Consider the following 19,513-nt stretch of genomic DNA (forward strand, 5'->3'; position numbering starts at 1 on the left):
TGTCTCTATAAACATGGAAATATGTACACCGCTATGTGTATAAACATGGTAATATCTCCACTCCTGTCTGTATAAACATGGAAATATCTGCACCTTTATCTGTATAAACATGGAAATATCTACAGCGCCATCTCTATAAACATTGAAATATCTACACTGCCATCTGTAAAAACATGGAACTATCTACACAGTCATCCGAATAAACATGGAAATATCTACACCACCATCTGTATAAACATGGAAATACCTACAATACCATCTGTATACACATGGAAATATCTACACAGACATCTGTATAAATATGGAAATATCTACACCGCCATTTGTATAAACATGGAAATATCTACACCGCGATCAGTATAAACATGGAAATATCTACACCGCTATCTGTATAAACATGGAAATATCTCCACTGCTATCTCTATATACATCGAAATATCTACACCGCCATCTGTATAAATGTGGAAATACTTACAAAGTTATCTGTATAAACATGAAAATATCTACACTGCCATCTGTATAAACATGGAAATATCTACACAGCCATGTGTATATACATGGAAATATCTACACCGCTATCTATATAAACATGGAAATAAATACACCGCTGTCTGTATAAACATGGAAATATCTACACCGCCATCTACATATCCATAGAAATATCTGTGCCGCCATCAGTATAAACATGGAAATATCTACACGGTCATCTGTGTATAGATGGAAATATCAACACCGACATCTGTACAAACATGGAAATATCTACACCGTGATCTGTATAAACATGGAAATATCTACACCGCCATCTCTATAAACATGGAGATATCTACACCCCTATCTGTATAAACATGGAAATATCCACACCGCTATCTCTATAAACATGGAAAAATCAACACCGCTATCTCTATGAACATGGAAATATCTACACCGCCATCTTTATAAACATAGAAATATCTACACCGCGATCAGTATAAACATGGAAATATCTACACCGCTATCTGTATAAACATGGAAATATCTACAACGCCATCTGTATAAACATGGAAATATCTACACAGCCATGTGTATATACATGGAAATATCTACACCGCTATCTATATAAACATGGAAATAACTACACCGCTATCTGTATAAACATGGAAATATCTCCACTGCTATCTCTATAAACATCGAAATATCTACAACGCCATCTGTATAAAGATGGAAATTCTTACAAAGTTATCTGTATAAACATGGAAATATCCACACCGCCATCTGTATAAACATGGAAATATCTACACAGCCATGTGTACATACATGGAAATATCTACACCGCTCTTTATATAAACATGGAAATAAGTACAGTGCTATCTGTACATACATGGAAATATCTACACCACCATCTACATATCCATAGAAATATCTGCACCGCCATCTGTATAAACATGGAAATATCTACACGGACATCTGTGTATGGATGGAAATATCAACACCGCCATCTGTACAAACATGGAAATATCTGCACCGCTATCTGTATAAACATGGAAATATCTACACCGCGGTCTGTATAAACATGGAAATATCTACTCTGCTATCTGTATGAACATGGAAATATCTACACCGCTATCTCTATAAACATGAAAATATCTACACCGTGATCTGTATAAACATGGAAATATTTACACCGCTATCTGTATAAACATGGAAATTTCTACACCGTTATCTGTATAAACATGGAAATACCTACAACGCCATCTGTAGAAACATAGAAATATCTACACCACCATCTGTATAAACATGGAAATATCTACAATGCCATCTGTATAAACATGGAAATACCTACACGGCAATCTGTGTATAGATGGAAACATCAACACCGCCATCTGTACAGACATGGAAATATCTATACTGCGGTCTGCATAAACATGGAAATATCTACACCGGTATCTGTATAAGCATGGAAATATCTACACCACTATCTGTATAAAACATGGAAATATTTACACCGCTATCTGTATAAACATGGAAATATCTACACCGCTATCTCTATAAACAAGGAAATACCTGCAAAGCCATCTGTATAAACATGGAAATAACTACACAGTCATGTGTAGGAACATGGAAATATCTACACTGCCATCTGTATAAACATGGAAATATCTAAACAGTCCTCTGTATAAATATGGAAATATCTGCATAGGCATCTGTATAAACATGGAAATATCCGCACCGCTATCTTTATAAACATGGAAATACCTACACCGCTGTCTCCATAAACATGGAAATATGTACACCGCTATGTGTATAAACATGGTAATATCTCCACTATTGTCTGTATAAACATGGAAATATTTCCACCTTTATCTGTATAAACATGGAAATATCTACAGCGCCATCTCTACAAACATTGAAATATCTACACTGCCATCTGTAAAAACATGGAAATATCTACACAGTCATCCGAATAAACATGGAAATATCTACACCACCATCTGTATACATATGGAAATACCTACAATACCATCTGTATACACATGGAAATATCTACACTGACATCTGTAGAAAGACGGAAATGTCTACAAAGCGTTCTGTATAAACATGGGAATTTCTACACCGTTACCTGTGTAAACTTGGAAATATCTACACCGCTATCTGTGTAAATTTGGCTATAAATACAACGCAATCTGTGCAAAGATGGAAATATCTACACAGCTATCTCTGTAAACATGGAAATATCTGCACCCCTATCAGTATAAACCTGGAAAGATCTACACAGCTATCTGTATAAATATGGAAATATCTACAACGCTGTCTCTCTAAGCATGGAAATGTCTACACCGCTATCTGTATAAACATGGAAATATCTACATCGTTATCTCTATAAACATGAAAATATCTACACTGACATATGTATAAACATAGAAATAACTTCACAGTCATCTGTATAAACATGGAAATATCTACACCACCATCTGTATAAACTTGGAAATATCTACACGGAAAGCTGTATAAACATGGAAATATCTAGACAGTCATCTCTATAAACATGGAAATATCTATACCACTATCTGTATAAACATGGAAATAACCACACCGCTATCTGTATAAACATGGAAATAGCCACACCGCTATCTGTATAAACATGGAAATGTCTGCACCGCTATCTTTATAAACATGGAAATATCTGCAACTCTATCTGCGTAAACAGAGAAATATCTACACGGCTATTTGTGTAAACATGGAAATATCTGCACCGCTATCTGTATAAAGATGGAAATATCTACTCCACAACCTGTAATATGTGGAAATATCTACACCGCTCTCTGTATAAACCTGGAAATATCTACACCGTTATCTGTATAAACAAGGAAATATCTACATCACCATCTGTATAAACATGGAAATACCTACACCGCTATCTGTATAAATATGGAAATATCCACACCGCTATCTCTATAAACATGGAAATACCTACACAGATTTCTCTATATACATGGAAATATCTACACTGCAATCTCTATATACATGGAAATATCTACTCCGCCATCTCTATAAACATGAAAATATCTACACCGCCATCTTCAGAAACATGGATGTATCAACACCGCCATCTGTATAAACATGGAAATATCTACATCGTTATCTCTATAAACATGAAAATAACTACTCTGACAAATGTATAAACATGGAAATAACTTCACAGTCATCTGAATAAACATGGAAATATCTACACCACCATCTGTATAAACATGGAAATATATACAATGCTATCTGTGTAAACATGGAAATATCTACACAGCTATCTGTGTAAACTTGGAAATATCTACCCAGCGATCTGTGTAAAAATGGAAATATCTACACAGCAATCTGTGCAAAGATGGAAATATCTACACCGCTATCTCTGTAAACATGGAAATATCTACAACGCTATCTGTATAAACATGAAAATATCTACACCACTATCTGTGTAATCATGGACATATATATACCGCAATCTGTATAAACATGGAAATATCTACTTCGCTATGTGTGTAAACATGGAAATATCTACACACCTATCTGTGTAAACTTGGAAATATCTACACAGCTATGTGCGTAATCATGGAAATATCTACACGGCAATCTGTGCAAAGATGGAAATATCTACACCGCTATCTCTGTAAACATGGAAATATCTACACCGCTACCTGTATAAACATGGAAATACCTACACCGCTGTCGGTATAAACAAGGAAATATCTCCACCGCCCTCTGTAGAAACATGGAAGTATCTACACCGCAATCTGTATAAACATGGAAATACCTACACCGCTATCTGTATAAATATGGAAATATCTACACCGCTTTCTCTATAAACATGGAAATACCTACACCGCTTTCTCTATAAACATGAAAATATCTACACCGCCATCTTCAGAAACATGGATGTATCTACACCGCTATCTGTATAAAAATGGAAATATCTACACCACTATCTGTATAAACATGGAAATATCTTCACTGCCATCTGTATAAACAGGGAAATATCTACATCGCCATCTGTATAAAGATGGAAATATCTACACCGCAATCTGTATAAAGATGGAAATAACTACACCGCTATCTGTAGAAATATGGAAATATCTACAGCGCTATCTCTATAAACATGGAAATAACAACACAGCTTTCTCTATAAACATGGAAATATCTACATCACAATCTCTATAAACATGGAATTATCTACACCGCCATCTCTATAAACATGAAAATATCTACACCGCCATCTTCAGAAACATTGCTGTATCTACACCGCCATCTGTATAAACATGGAAATATCTGCACTACTATCTGTATAAAAATGGAAAAATCTTCACTGCCATCTGTATAAAGATGGAAATATCCACACCGCTATCTCAATAAACCTGAAAATAGTTACACCACCATCTCTATAAGCATGGAAATATTTGCACCGTTATCTCTATAAACATATCCACACTGACATATGTATAAACATGGAAATAACTTCACAGTCATCTGTATAAACATGGAAATATCTACACTACCATGTGCATAAACATGGAAATATCTACACGGAAAGCTGCATAAACATGGAAATATCTAGACAGTCATCTCTATAAACATGGAAATATCTATACCGCTATCTGTATAAAGATGGAAATATCTACACCACTATCTGTAAAACGTGGAAATATCTACACCGCTCTCTGTATAATACTGGAAATATCTACACCGATATCTGTATATACAAGGAAATATCTACACCGCCATCTGTATAAACATGGAAATACCTACACCGCTATCTGTAGAAATATGCAAATATCCACACCGCTATCTCTATAAACATGGAAATACCTACAACGATTTCTCTATAAATATGGAAATATCTACACTGCAATCTCTACATACATGGAAATATCAACACCGCCATCTCTATAAACATGAAAATATCTACACCGCCATCTTCAGAAACGTGGATGTATCTACACCGCCATCTGTATAAACATGGAAATATCTACAACACTATCTGTACAAAGATGGAAATATCTTCACTGCCATCTGTATAAACATGGAAATATCTACACCGCCATCTGTATAAAGATGGAAATATCTACACCGCAATCTGTATAAATATGGAAATACCTACACCGCTACCTCTAAAGACATGGAAATATCTACACCGCTATCTGTATAAACATGGAAATATCTACACTGCCATCTGTATAAAGATGGAAATATCTACACCGCGAGCTGTATAAACGTGGAAATATCTACACCGCTATCTGTATAAACATGGAAATACCAACTCCGTTATCTGTATAAACATGGAAATATCTACACCGTTATCTCTATAAACATGCAAATACTTTCACCACCATCTCTATAAGCATGGAATATTTACAACGTTATCTCTATAAACATAAAAATAACTACACAGCCATCCCTATAAACATGGAAATATCTACACCACCATCTGCATAAACATGGAAATATCTACAGATACTTCTGTATAAACATGGAAATATCTACACTGCCATTTGTATAAACTTGGAAATATCTTCACTGACATCTGTAGAAAGATGGAAATGTCTACAAAGCGATCTGTATAAAGATGGGAATTTCAACAACGCTACCTGTATAAACATGGAAATATCTACACCGCTATCTGTATCAACATGGAAATAACTACACCGCAATCTGTATAAACATGGAAATATCTACTATGCTATCTCTGTAAACATGGAAATATCTACACAGCTATCTGTGTAAACTTGGAAATATCTACACCGCAATCTGTGTAAATTTGGCAATAATTACACCGCAATCTGTGCAAAGATGGAAATATCTACACCGCTATCTCTGTAAACATGGAAATATCTACACCGCTATCTGTATAAACATGGAAATATCTACACTGCCATCTGTACACACATGGAAATATCTCCACAGCCATCTGTATAAACATGGAAATATCTACAACGCTATCTCTATAAACATGGAAATATCTACACTGCTATCTGTATAAACATGGAAATATCTACATCGCTCTCTGTATAAACAGGGAAATATCTCCACAGCTATCTGTATAAACATGGAAATATCTTCACGGAAAGCTGCATAAACATGGAAATATCTAGACAGTCATCTCTATAAACATGGAAATATCTATACCGCTATCTGTATAAACATGGAAATACCCACACCGCTATCTGTATAAACATGGAAATAGCCACACCGCTATCTGTATAAACATGGAAATGTCTGCACCGCTATCTTTATAAACATGGAAATATCTGCAACTCTATCTGTGTAAACATAGAAATATGTACACGGCTATTTGTGTAAACATGGAAATATCTGCACCGCTATCTGTATAAAGATGGAAATATCTACACCACTATCTGTAAAACGTGGAAATATCTTCACCGCTCTCTGTATAAACCTGGAAATATCAACACCGATATCTGTATAAACAAGGAAATATCTACACCGCCATCTGTATAAACATGGAAATACCTACACCGATATCTGTATAAATTTGGAAATATCCACACCGCTATCTCTATAAACATGGAAATACCTACACCGATTTCTCTATAAACATGGAAATATCTACACTGCAATCTCTATATACATGGAAATATCTACACCGCCATCTCTATAAACATGAAAATATCTACACCTCCATCTTCAGAAACATGGATGTATCTACACCGCCATCTGTATAAACATGGAAATATCTACACCACTATCTGTATAAACATGGAAATATCTTCACTGCCATCTGTATAAACATGGAAATATCTACACCGCCATCTGTATAAAGATGGAAATATCTACACCGCAATTTGTATAAATATGTAAATACCTACAAAGCTACCTCTATAGACATGTAAATATCTACACCGCTTTCTGTATAAACATGGAAATAACTACACTGCCATCTGTATAAAGATGGAAATATCTACACCGTGAGCTGTATAAACATGGAAATATCTACACCGCTATCTGTATAAACATGGAAATACCAACTCCGTTATCTGTATAAACATGGAAATATCTACACCGTTATCTCTATAAACATGAAAATACTTACACCACCATCTCTATAAGCATGGAAATATTTACACCGTTATCTCTGTAAACATAGAAATGACTACACCGCTGTCCCTATAAACTTGGAAATATCTACACCGCCATCTGCATAAACATGGAAATATCTACAGTGCCATCTGTATAAACTTGGAAATATCTACACTGACATCTGTAGAAAGATGGAAATGTCTACAAAGCGATCTGTATAAACATGGGAATTTCTACACCGCTACCTGTATGAACATGGAAATATCTACACCGCTATCTGTATCAACATGGAAATAACTACACCGCAATCTGTATAAACATGGAAATATCTAGAATGCTATCTCTGTAAACATGGAAATATCTACACAGCTATCTGTGTAAATTTGGAAATATCTACACCGCAATCTGTGTAAATTTGGCAATAATTACACCGCAATCTGTGCAAAGATGGAAATATCAACACCGCTATCTCTGTAAACATGGAAATATCTACACCGCTATCTGTATAAACATGGAAATATCTACACTGCCCTCTGTACACACATGGAAATATCTCCACAGCCATCTGTATAAACATGGAAATATCTACACCGCTATCTCTATAAACATTGAAATATCTACACCGCTATCTGTATAAACATGGAAATATCTACATCACTATCTGTATAAACAGGGAAATATCTCCACCGCTATCTGTATAAACATGGAAATATCTACACGGAAAGCTGCATAAACATGGAAATATCTAGACAGTCATCTCTATAAACATGGAAATATCTATACCGCTATCTGTATAAACATGGAAATACCCACACCGCTATCTGTATAAATATGGAAATAGCCACACCGCTATCTGTATAAACATGGAAATGTCTGCACCGCTATCTTTATAAACATGGAAATACCTGCAACTCTATCTGTGTAAACATAGAAATATCTACACGGCTATTTGTGTAAACATGGAAATATCTACACCGCTACCTGTATAAAAATGGAAATATCTACACCGCTATCTTTAAAAACTTGGAAATATCTACACCGCTATCTGTATAAACATGGAAATATCTACACCGCCATCTCTATAAGCATGGAAATATCTACACCGCCATCTTTAATACATGGAAATATCTACACACTCATCTGTATAAACATGGATATATGTACACTGCTACCTGTATAAACATTGAAATATCTACATGGCTCTCTTTATAAACATAGATATATCTACACCGCGATCTGTATAAACAAGGAAATAACTCCACCTTTATCTGTATAAACATGGAAATATCTACTCCGCCATCTGTATATACATGGAAATATCTACACAGTCATCTGTATAAACATGGAAATATCTTCACCACCATCTGTGTAAACATGAAAATATTTACATCGCCATCTCCATAAACATGGAACAATCTACACCGCTATCTGTATAAACATGGAAATAACAACACAGTTATGTGTATAAACATGGAAATATCTAAACCGATATCTGTATAAACATGGAAATATCTACACCGCCATCTGTATAAACATGGAAATATCTAAACCGCTATCTGTATAAACATGGAAATATCTACACTGCCATCTGAATAAAGTTGGAAATATCTACACCGAAAGCTGTATAAACATGGAAATATCTACAACGCTAGTTGTATAAACATGGAAATACCAACACCGCAATCTGTATAAACAAGGAAATATCTACACTGCTATGTGTATAAACATGGAAATATCTACACAACTATCTCTTTAAACATGGAAATACCGTCACCGCCATCTCTATACACATAGAAATATCTACACCGCTATCTCTATAAACATAGAAATATCTACGCCGCCATCTCTATAAACATGGAAATACCTACACTGCCATCTACATGAACATGGAAATATCTACACCACTATCTGTATAAACATGGAAATATCTACCTTGTCATCTATATAAACATGGAAATATCTACACTGCCATCTGTGGAAAGTTGGAATTATCTACACCACGATCTGTATAAATATGAAAATATCTACACCGCTATCTGTGTAAAGATGGAAATATCTTCACCGCAATCTGTGTAAAGATGGAAATATCTACACCGCTATCTCTGTAAATATGGAAATATCTACACCAATATCTGTATAAACATGGAAATATCTACATCGCTATCAGTATAAACATGGATATATCTACACCGTTATCTGTATAAACATGGAAATATCTACACCGCTATCTGTGTAAATATGGAAATACCTACACCGCCATTTGTGTAAACATACAAATATCTACACAGTCATCTGTATAGACATGGAAATACCTACACAGCCATCTGTATAAACATGGATGTATCTACACAGCTATCTATATAAACAAGGAAATACATTCACCGCTATCTCTATAAACATGTAAATATCTACACCGCAATCTCTACGAACATGGAAATATCAACATGGCCATGTATATAAACATGAAAATATCTACACCGCCATCTCCATAAACATGGAACTATCTACACCGCCATCTGTATAAACATGGAAATATCTACACCGCTATCTGAATAAAGATGGAAATATCTACACCGCTATCTCTATAAACATGGAAATATGTACACCACTATCTGTATAAAGTTGGAAATATCTACACCGCTATCTGTATAAACACGGAAATATCTTCACCGCCATCTGTATAAACATGGAAATACCTACACAGTCATCTGTATAAACATGGAAATATCTACACCACTATCTGAAAAAACATGGAAATATCTTCACTGCCATCTGTATAAACATGGAAATATCTACACCGCCATCTGTATCAAGATGGAAATATCTACACCGCAATCTGTATAAATATGGAAATACCTACCCCGCTATCTCTATAGACATGGAAATATCTACACCACTATCTGTATAAACATGGAAATATCTACACTGCCATCTGTATAAAGATGGAAATATCTACACCGTGAGCTGTATAAACATGGAAATATCTACACCGCTATCTGTATAAACATGGAAATACCAACACCGTTATTGGTATAAACATGGAAATATCTACACCGCTATCTCTATAAACGTGGAAATACTTACACCACCATCTCTGTAAACATGGAAATATTTACACCCCTATCTCTATAAACATAGAAATAACTACACCGCGATTTCTATAAACATGGAAATATCTACATCGCCATCTGTATAAACATGGAAATATCCAAACAGACATCTGTATAAACATGGAAATATCTACACTGCCATCTGTATATTCTTGGAAATATCTACACTGAAATCTGTAGAAAGATGGAAATGTGTACAAAGCGATCTGTATAAACATGGGAATTTCTACACCGCAACCTGTATAAACGTGGAAATATCTACTCCGCTATCTGTATCAACATGGAAATAACTACACCGCAATCTGTATAAACATGGAAATATCTACAATGCTATCTCTATAAACATGGGAATATCTACACAGCTATCTGTGTAAACTTGGAAATATCTACACCGCTAACTGTGTAAATTTGGCTATACCTACAGCGCAATCTGTGCAAAGATGGAAATATCTACACCGCTATCTCTGTAAACATGGAAATATCTACAACGCTATCTGTATAAACATGGAAATAACTACACTGCCATCTCTATAAACATGGAAATATCTACAGTGCCATCTGTATAAACATGGAAATATCTACACCGCCATCTGTACACTCATGGAAATATCTAAACAGCCATCTGTATAAACATGGAAATATCTACACCGCTATGTCTATAAACATGGAAATGTCTACATCGCTATCTGTATAATCAGGGAAATATCTCCACCGCTATCTGTACAAACATGGAAATATCTACACCGCTATCTGTATAAACAGGGAAATATCTACACCGCTATATGTATAAACTTGGAAATAACTGCAACGCTATCTGTGTAAACATAGAAATATCTACACAGCTATCTGTGTAAACTTGGAAATATCTACACAGCTATCTGTGTGAAAATGGAAATATCTACACAGCAATCAGTGCAAAGATTGAAATATCTACAATGCTATCTCTGTAAACATGGAAATATCTACACCGCCATCTGTATAAACATGAAAATATCTATACCGCTGTCTCTATAAACATGGAAATATCTCCACCGCTATCTGTATAAACATGAAAATATTTAAACCGCTATCTGTATAAACATGGACATATCTACACCGCAGTCTGTATGAACATGGAAATATCTACAAAACAATGTGTGTAAACATGGAAATATCTACATAGCTATCTGTGTAAACATGGAAATATCTACACAGATATCTGCGTAAACATGGAAATTTCTACACTGCAATCTGTGCAAAGATGGAAATAACTACACCGCTATCTCTCTAAAAATGGAAATATCTACACCGCTTCCTGTATAAATATGGAAATATCTATACCGCTGTCTGTGTAAACAAGGAAATATCTACACCGCAATCTGTAGAAACATGGAAATATCTACACCGCTGTCTGTATAAATATGGAAATATCTACACCGCTATATCTATAAACATGGAAATACCTGCACCGCTTTCTCTATAAACATGGAAATATCAGCACTGCAATCTCTATATACATGGAAATTTCCACACCACCATCTCTATAAACATGAAAATATCTACACCGCCATCTTCAGAAACATAGATGAATCTACACCGCCATCTGTATAAACATGGAAATATCTACACCACTATCAGTATAAACATGGAAATATCTTCACAGCTATCTGTACAAACATGGGAATACCTACACCGCCATCTGTATAAAGATGGAAATATCTACACCGCAATCTGTATAAACATGGAAATACCTACACCGCTATCTGTATAGACATGGAAATATCTACACTGCTATCTGTATAAACATGGATATATCTACACTGCCATCTGTATAAAGATGGAAATATCTACACCGCGAACTGTATAAACATGGAAATATCTACACCGCAATCTGTATAAACATGGAAATATCTACAATGCTATCTCTGTAAACATGGAAATATCTACACAGCTATTTGTGTAAACTTGGAAATATCTACACCGCTATCTGTGTAAATTTGGGAATACCTACAGCGCAATCTGTGCAAAGATGGAAATATCTACACCGCTATCTCTGTAAACATGGAAATATCTACACCGCTATCTGTATAAACATGGAAATATCTACACCGCCATCTGTATAAACATGGAAATATCTACAGCGCCATCTGTATAAACATGGAAATATCTACACCGCCATCTGTATACACATGGAAATATCTACCGAGCCATCTGTGTAAACATGGAAATATCTACACTGCTATCTCTATAAACATGGAAATACCTACACCGATATCTTTTTAAACTTGGAAATATCTACACAGCTATCTGTGTAAAAATGGAAATATCTACACAGCAATCTGTGCAAAGATGGAAATATCTACACCGCAGTCTCTATAAACATGGAAATATCTACACCGCTATCTGTATAAACATGGAAATATCTACACCGCTATCTGTATAAACATGGAAATACCTGCACCGCTTTCTCTATAAACATGGAAATATCAGCACTGCAATCTCTATATACATGGAAATTTCCACACGACCATCTCTATAAACATGAAAATATCTACACCGCCATCTTCAGAAACATAGATGAATCTACACCGCCATCTGTATAAACATGGAAATATCTACACCACTATCAGTATAAACATGGAAATATCTTCACAGCTATCTGTACAAACATGGGAATACCTACACCGCCATCTGTATAAAGATGGAAATATCTACACCGCAATCTGTATAAACATGGAAATACCTACACCGCTATCTGTATAGACATGGAAATATCTACACTGCTATCTGTATAAACATGGATATATCTACACTGCCATCTGTATAAAGATGGAAATATCTACACCGCGAACTGTATAAACATGGAAATATCTACACCGCAATCTGTATAAACATGGAAATATCTACAATGCTATCTCTGTAAACATGGAAATATCTACACAGCTATTTGTGTAAACTTGGAAATATCTACACCGCTATCTGTGTAAATTTGGGAATACCTACAGCGCAATCTGTGCAAAGATGGAAATATCTACACCGCTATCTCTGTAAACATGGAAATATCTACACCGCTATCTGTATAAACATGGAAATATCTACACCGCCATCTGTATAAACATGGAAATATCTACAGCGCCATCTGTATAAACATGGAAATATCTACACCGCCATCTGTATACACATGGAAATATCTACCGAGCCATCTGTGTAAACATGGAAATATCTACACTGCTATCTCTATAAACATGGAAATACCTACACCGATATCTGTTTAAACTTGGAAATATCTACACAGCTATCTGTGTAAAAATGGAAATATCTACACAGCAATCTGTGCAAAGATGGAAATATCTACACCGCAGTCTCTATAAACATGGAAATATCTACACCGCTATCTGTATAAACATGGAAATATCTACACCGCTATCTGTATAAACATGGAAATTTTCACACCGCTATCTGTATAAACATGGAAATATCTCCACCGCTATCTTTATAAACACGGAAATACCTACACCAGTATCTTTATCAACATGGAAATACCTACACCGCTATCTGTATAAGCAATGAAATATGTACAACGCTATCTGTGTAAACACGGAAATATCTACACAGCTATCTGTGTAAACTTGGAAATATCTACACCGCAATCTGTGTAAGCATGGAAATATCTACAACGCTATCTGTGTATACATGGAAATATTTACAACGCTATTTGTGAAAACAGGGAATTATCAACACAGCTATCTGTAAAACGTGGAAATATCGACACCGCCATCTGTATAAACGTGGAAATATCTAAAACGCTATCTGTATAAATGTGGAAATACCTACAACGCTATCTGTATAAACGTGGAAATATCTACATCGCTATCTGTATAAACGTGCAAATACCTTCACCACTATCTGTAAAACCCTGAAAATATTTACACCGCTCTCTGTATCAACATGTAAATAACTACACCGCTATCTGTATAAACGTGGAAATATCTACAATGCTATCTCTGTAAACATGGAAATATCGACACAGGTATCTGTGTAAACTTGGAAATATCTACACCGCTATCTGTGTTAAGTTTGTAATGTCTACACCGCAATTTATGCAAAGATGGAAATATCTTTACCGTTATATCTGTAAACATGGAAATATCTACACCGCTATATGTATACACATGGAAATATCTACACTGCCATCTGTATAAACATGGAAACACCTACAAAACTATCAGTATAAACATGGAAATATCTACAACGCTATCTGTATAAACATGCGAAGTTCTACAACGCTATCTGCGTAAAACTGGAAATAACTTCACCGCTATGTCTATAAACATGGAAATATCTCCACAGCTATCTGCATAAACATCAAAATACCTACACCACTATCTCTATAATCATGGAAGTATCTACAGTGCAATATCTATAAACATGGAAATATCAACACCACTATCTCTATAAATGGGGAAGTAACTACAAGGCCATCTCTATAAACACGAAAATATCTACACTGCTATCTCAATAAACATAGAAATATCCACACCGCCATCCCTATAAACATGGAAATATCTACACCGCCATCTGCATAAACATGGAAATTTCTACACAGCCATCTGTATAAACATGGAAATGTCTGCACCGCCATCTGTATAAACATAGAAGTATCTACACTGCCATCTGTAGAAAGATGGAAATGTCTACACCGCGATCTGTATAAACATAGAAATATCTACACCGCTCCCTCTATAAACATGGAAATATCTACACCGCTATCAGTATATTCATGGAAATATCTACACCGCTTTCTGTATAAACATGGAAATATCTACACCGCCATCTATGTAAACATGGAAATATGTACACCGTCATCTGTATTAACCTGGAAATACTAACACCGCTAACTGTGTAAACATGGAAATATCTACACCGCTATATGTATAAACTTAGAAATATCTACACCGCCATCTGTATAAAGATGCAAATGTCTACAACAGAATCTGTGCAAAGGTGCAAATATCTACACCGCTATCTCTGTAAACATGGAAATATTTAAACCGCTATCTGTATAAATATGGAAATATCTACAACGTTATCTCTATAAACATGGAAATATCTACACCGCTATCTGTATAAACATGGAAATATCTACACCGCTATCTCTATAAATATGGAAATATCAACACTGTCATCAGTATAAACATGCAAACATCTACACAGCCATCTGTAAACATGGAAATATCTTCACCACCATCTCTATAAACATGGAAATATCTACACCGCTGTCTTTATAAACATGGAAATATCTACACCGCTATCTGTATAAACATGGAAACATCTACTCCGCTATCTGTGTAAACTTGGAAATATCTGCAATGCTACATGTGTAAACATGGAAATATCTACAAAGCCATCTGTGTAAACTTGGAAATATCTACACCACTATCTGTGTAAAGATGGAAATATCTACACCGCAATGTGTGCAAAGTTGGAAATATCTACACTGCCATCTGTATAAACATGGAAATATCTGCACCGCTATCTCAATAAACATGGAAATATCTACACCACCATCTCTATAAACATAAAAATATCTACAACGCCATCTCTATAGACATGCAAGAATCTACACCGCCATCTCTATAAACATGGAAATATCTACACTGCTATCTGTGTAAACATGTAAATATCTACACTGCCATCTGTATAAAGATGGAAATATCTACACCGCAAGCTCTATTAACATGGAAATATCTACACCACTCTCTTTATAAACATGGAAATACCAACACCGCTATCTGAATAAACATGGAAATATCTACACCGCTATCTGTATAAACAAGGACATATCAACAGCGCTATCTCTATAAAAATGGAAATACTTACACCGCCTTCTCTATAAACATGGAAATATCTACACCGCTATCTCTATAAACATAGAAATATCTACAGCGCCATCTCTATGAACCTGGAAATACGTACACCGCCATCTGCATAAAGGTGTAAATATCTATTCCGATATCTGAATAAACATGGAAATTTCTGCACCGCCATCTGTATAAACATGGAAATATCTACATTGTCTTCTGTAGAAAGATGAAAATATCTACAATGCTATCCCTATAAACATGGATATGTCTACACTGGTATCTGTATAAACATGGAAATATCTAAACTGCTATCTATATAAACATGGAAATATCTACCACGCTATCTGTGGAAACAAGGAATTATCTACAGAGCTATCTATGCAAACATGGAAATATCTACACAGTCACCTGTATAAATATGGAAATATTTACTCAACCATCTATATAAACATGGAAATATCTACACTGCCCTCTGCATACTCATGGAAATATCGACACAGCCATATGTAAAAAATGGAAATAGCTACACTGCTATCTCTATATCCATGGACATATCTACCCCGCCATCTCTATAAACATGAAAATATCTACACCGCCATCCTCAGAAACATGGAACTATCTACACCGCCATCTGTATAAACATGGAAATATCTACACCACTATCTGCATAAACATGGAAATGTCTACACCGCCGTCTGTATAAACATGGAAATATCTACTCTGCCATCCCTATAAACATGGAAATATCTACATCGCCATCTGTATAAACATGGAAGTGTCTTCAACGCCATCAGTATAAACATGGAAGTATCTACACCGCCATCTGTATAAACATGGAAATATCTACACAACTATCTGTATAAACATGGAAATATCTACACCGCTATCTCTATAAACATGGAAATGTATACACTGTCATCTGTATAAACATGGAAATACCTACACAGTCATCTGTATAAGCATGGAAATATCTACACCACCATCTGTATATAAATGTAAATATCTACACCGTCATGTGTATAAACATGGAAACACCTACACAGGCATCTGTATAAACATGGAAATATCTACACCGGTAACTGTGTAAATATGGAAACATCTATGCCGATATCAATGTAAAGGTGGAAATATCTACACCGCTATCTGTGTAAACATGGAAATATCTACACCGCTATCTATATAAACATTTAAATATCCACACCGCTATCTGTGTAAACATGGAAATCTCTACACCGCTATCTGTGTAAACATGAAAATATCTACACCGCTATCTATGTAAAGTTGGAAATATCTACACCGCTATCAGTGTAAAGATGGAAAAATCTACACCACTATCTGTGTAAACATGGAAATCTCTACGCCACTATCTATATGAACGTGGAGATAAGTACACCGCTATCTTTGAAAAGATGGAAATATCTCCACCACAACCTGTATAAACATGGAAATAACTACACCGATATCTGTATGAACCTGGAAATATCTACACCGTTATCTCAATAAACCTGGAAATACCTCCACAGCTATCAGTATAAACATGGAAATATCTCAACCGCTATCTCTGTAAACATGGAAATATCTTTACAGCCATCTGAAGACAGATGGAATTATCTACACCACGAGCTGTATTAACCTGGAAATATCTACACCGCCACCTGTATAAACATGGAATTATCTTCACAGCTATCTATATAAACATGGAAAAACCGACACCGCTATTTGTATAAACATGGAAATATCCACACCGCCATCTGTATAAAGATGTGAATATCTACACTGAGAGCTGTATAAACTTGGAAACATCTACACCGCTATCTGTATAAACATGGAAATACCAAAAACGCTATACTTATAAACATAGAAATAACTACACATCTATCTGTATAAACATGGAAATATCTACACCGCTATCTCTAAAAACTTGGAAATATCTACATTTCAATCTCTATAAACATGGAAATATCTACACTGCTATCTGTATAAACATGGAAATATATACACCACCGGCTCTAAAAAAATGGAAATATCTACACCGCTATATCTATAAACATAGAAATATTTACACCGCCATATCTATAAACATGGAAATAAGTACACCGCCATCTGTATAAAAACGGAAATATCTACACCGCCATCTGTAGAAAGATTTAAATATCTACACCGCCATCTCTGCAAAGATGGAAATATCTACACCGCAAACTGTGTAAACATGGAAATATATACACCGCTATCAGTATATACATGGAAATATCTACACCGCCATCTCTATACACGGAAATATCTACATCGCCATCTGTATAAACATGGAAATATCTACACCGCCATATCTATAAACATATAAATAACTACACCGCCATCTCCATAAGCATGGAAATAGCTTCCATGCTATCTGTATAAACATGGAAATACCTACACCGCTATGTGTATAAACATGGAAATATCTACACCGCTATCTTTATAAATATGGAAATACCTACACCGCTATCTGTATAAACATGGGAATAAAAACACCGCTATCAGTATAAACATTGAAATATTTACACCACGATCTGTATAAACAAAGTAATATCTCCACCGATATCTGTATAAACATGGAAATATCTACATCGCTATCTGTATAAACATGGAAATAACTACACAGCTATCTGTATAAACATGGAAATATCTACACCGCTATCTGTATAAACAAGGAAATACCTACACTGCTATCTGTATAAACATGGCAATCTCTACACCGCTATCTGTATAAACATGGAAATACCTTCAACACTATCTCTATAAACATGGAAATACGTACACCACCATCTCTATACACATAGAAATGTCTACAACGCTATCTGAATAAACATAGAAATATCTACACCGCAATCTCTATAAACATGGAAATATCTACACTGCCATCTGCATGAACATGGAAATATCTACACTGCTATCTGTAAACATGGAAATAAGTTCACCTCCATCTGTATAAACATGGAAATATCTACACTGACTTCTGTGGAA

This window comes from Pan troglodytes, chromosome 13, assembly GCF_028858775.2.
Source record: "Pan troglodytes isolate AG18354 chromosome 13, NHGRI_mPanTro3-v2.0_pri, whole genome shotgun sequence".
NCBI classification, from domain to species: domain Eukaryota; kingdom Metazoa; phylum Chordata; class Mammalia; order Primates; family Hominidae; genus Pan; species Pan troglodytes.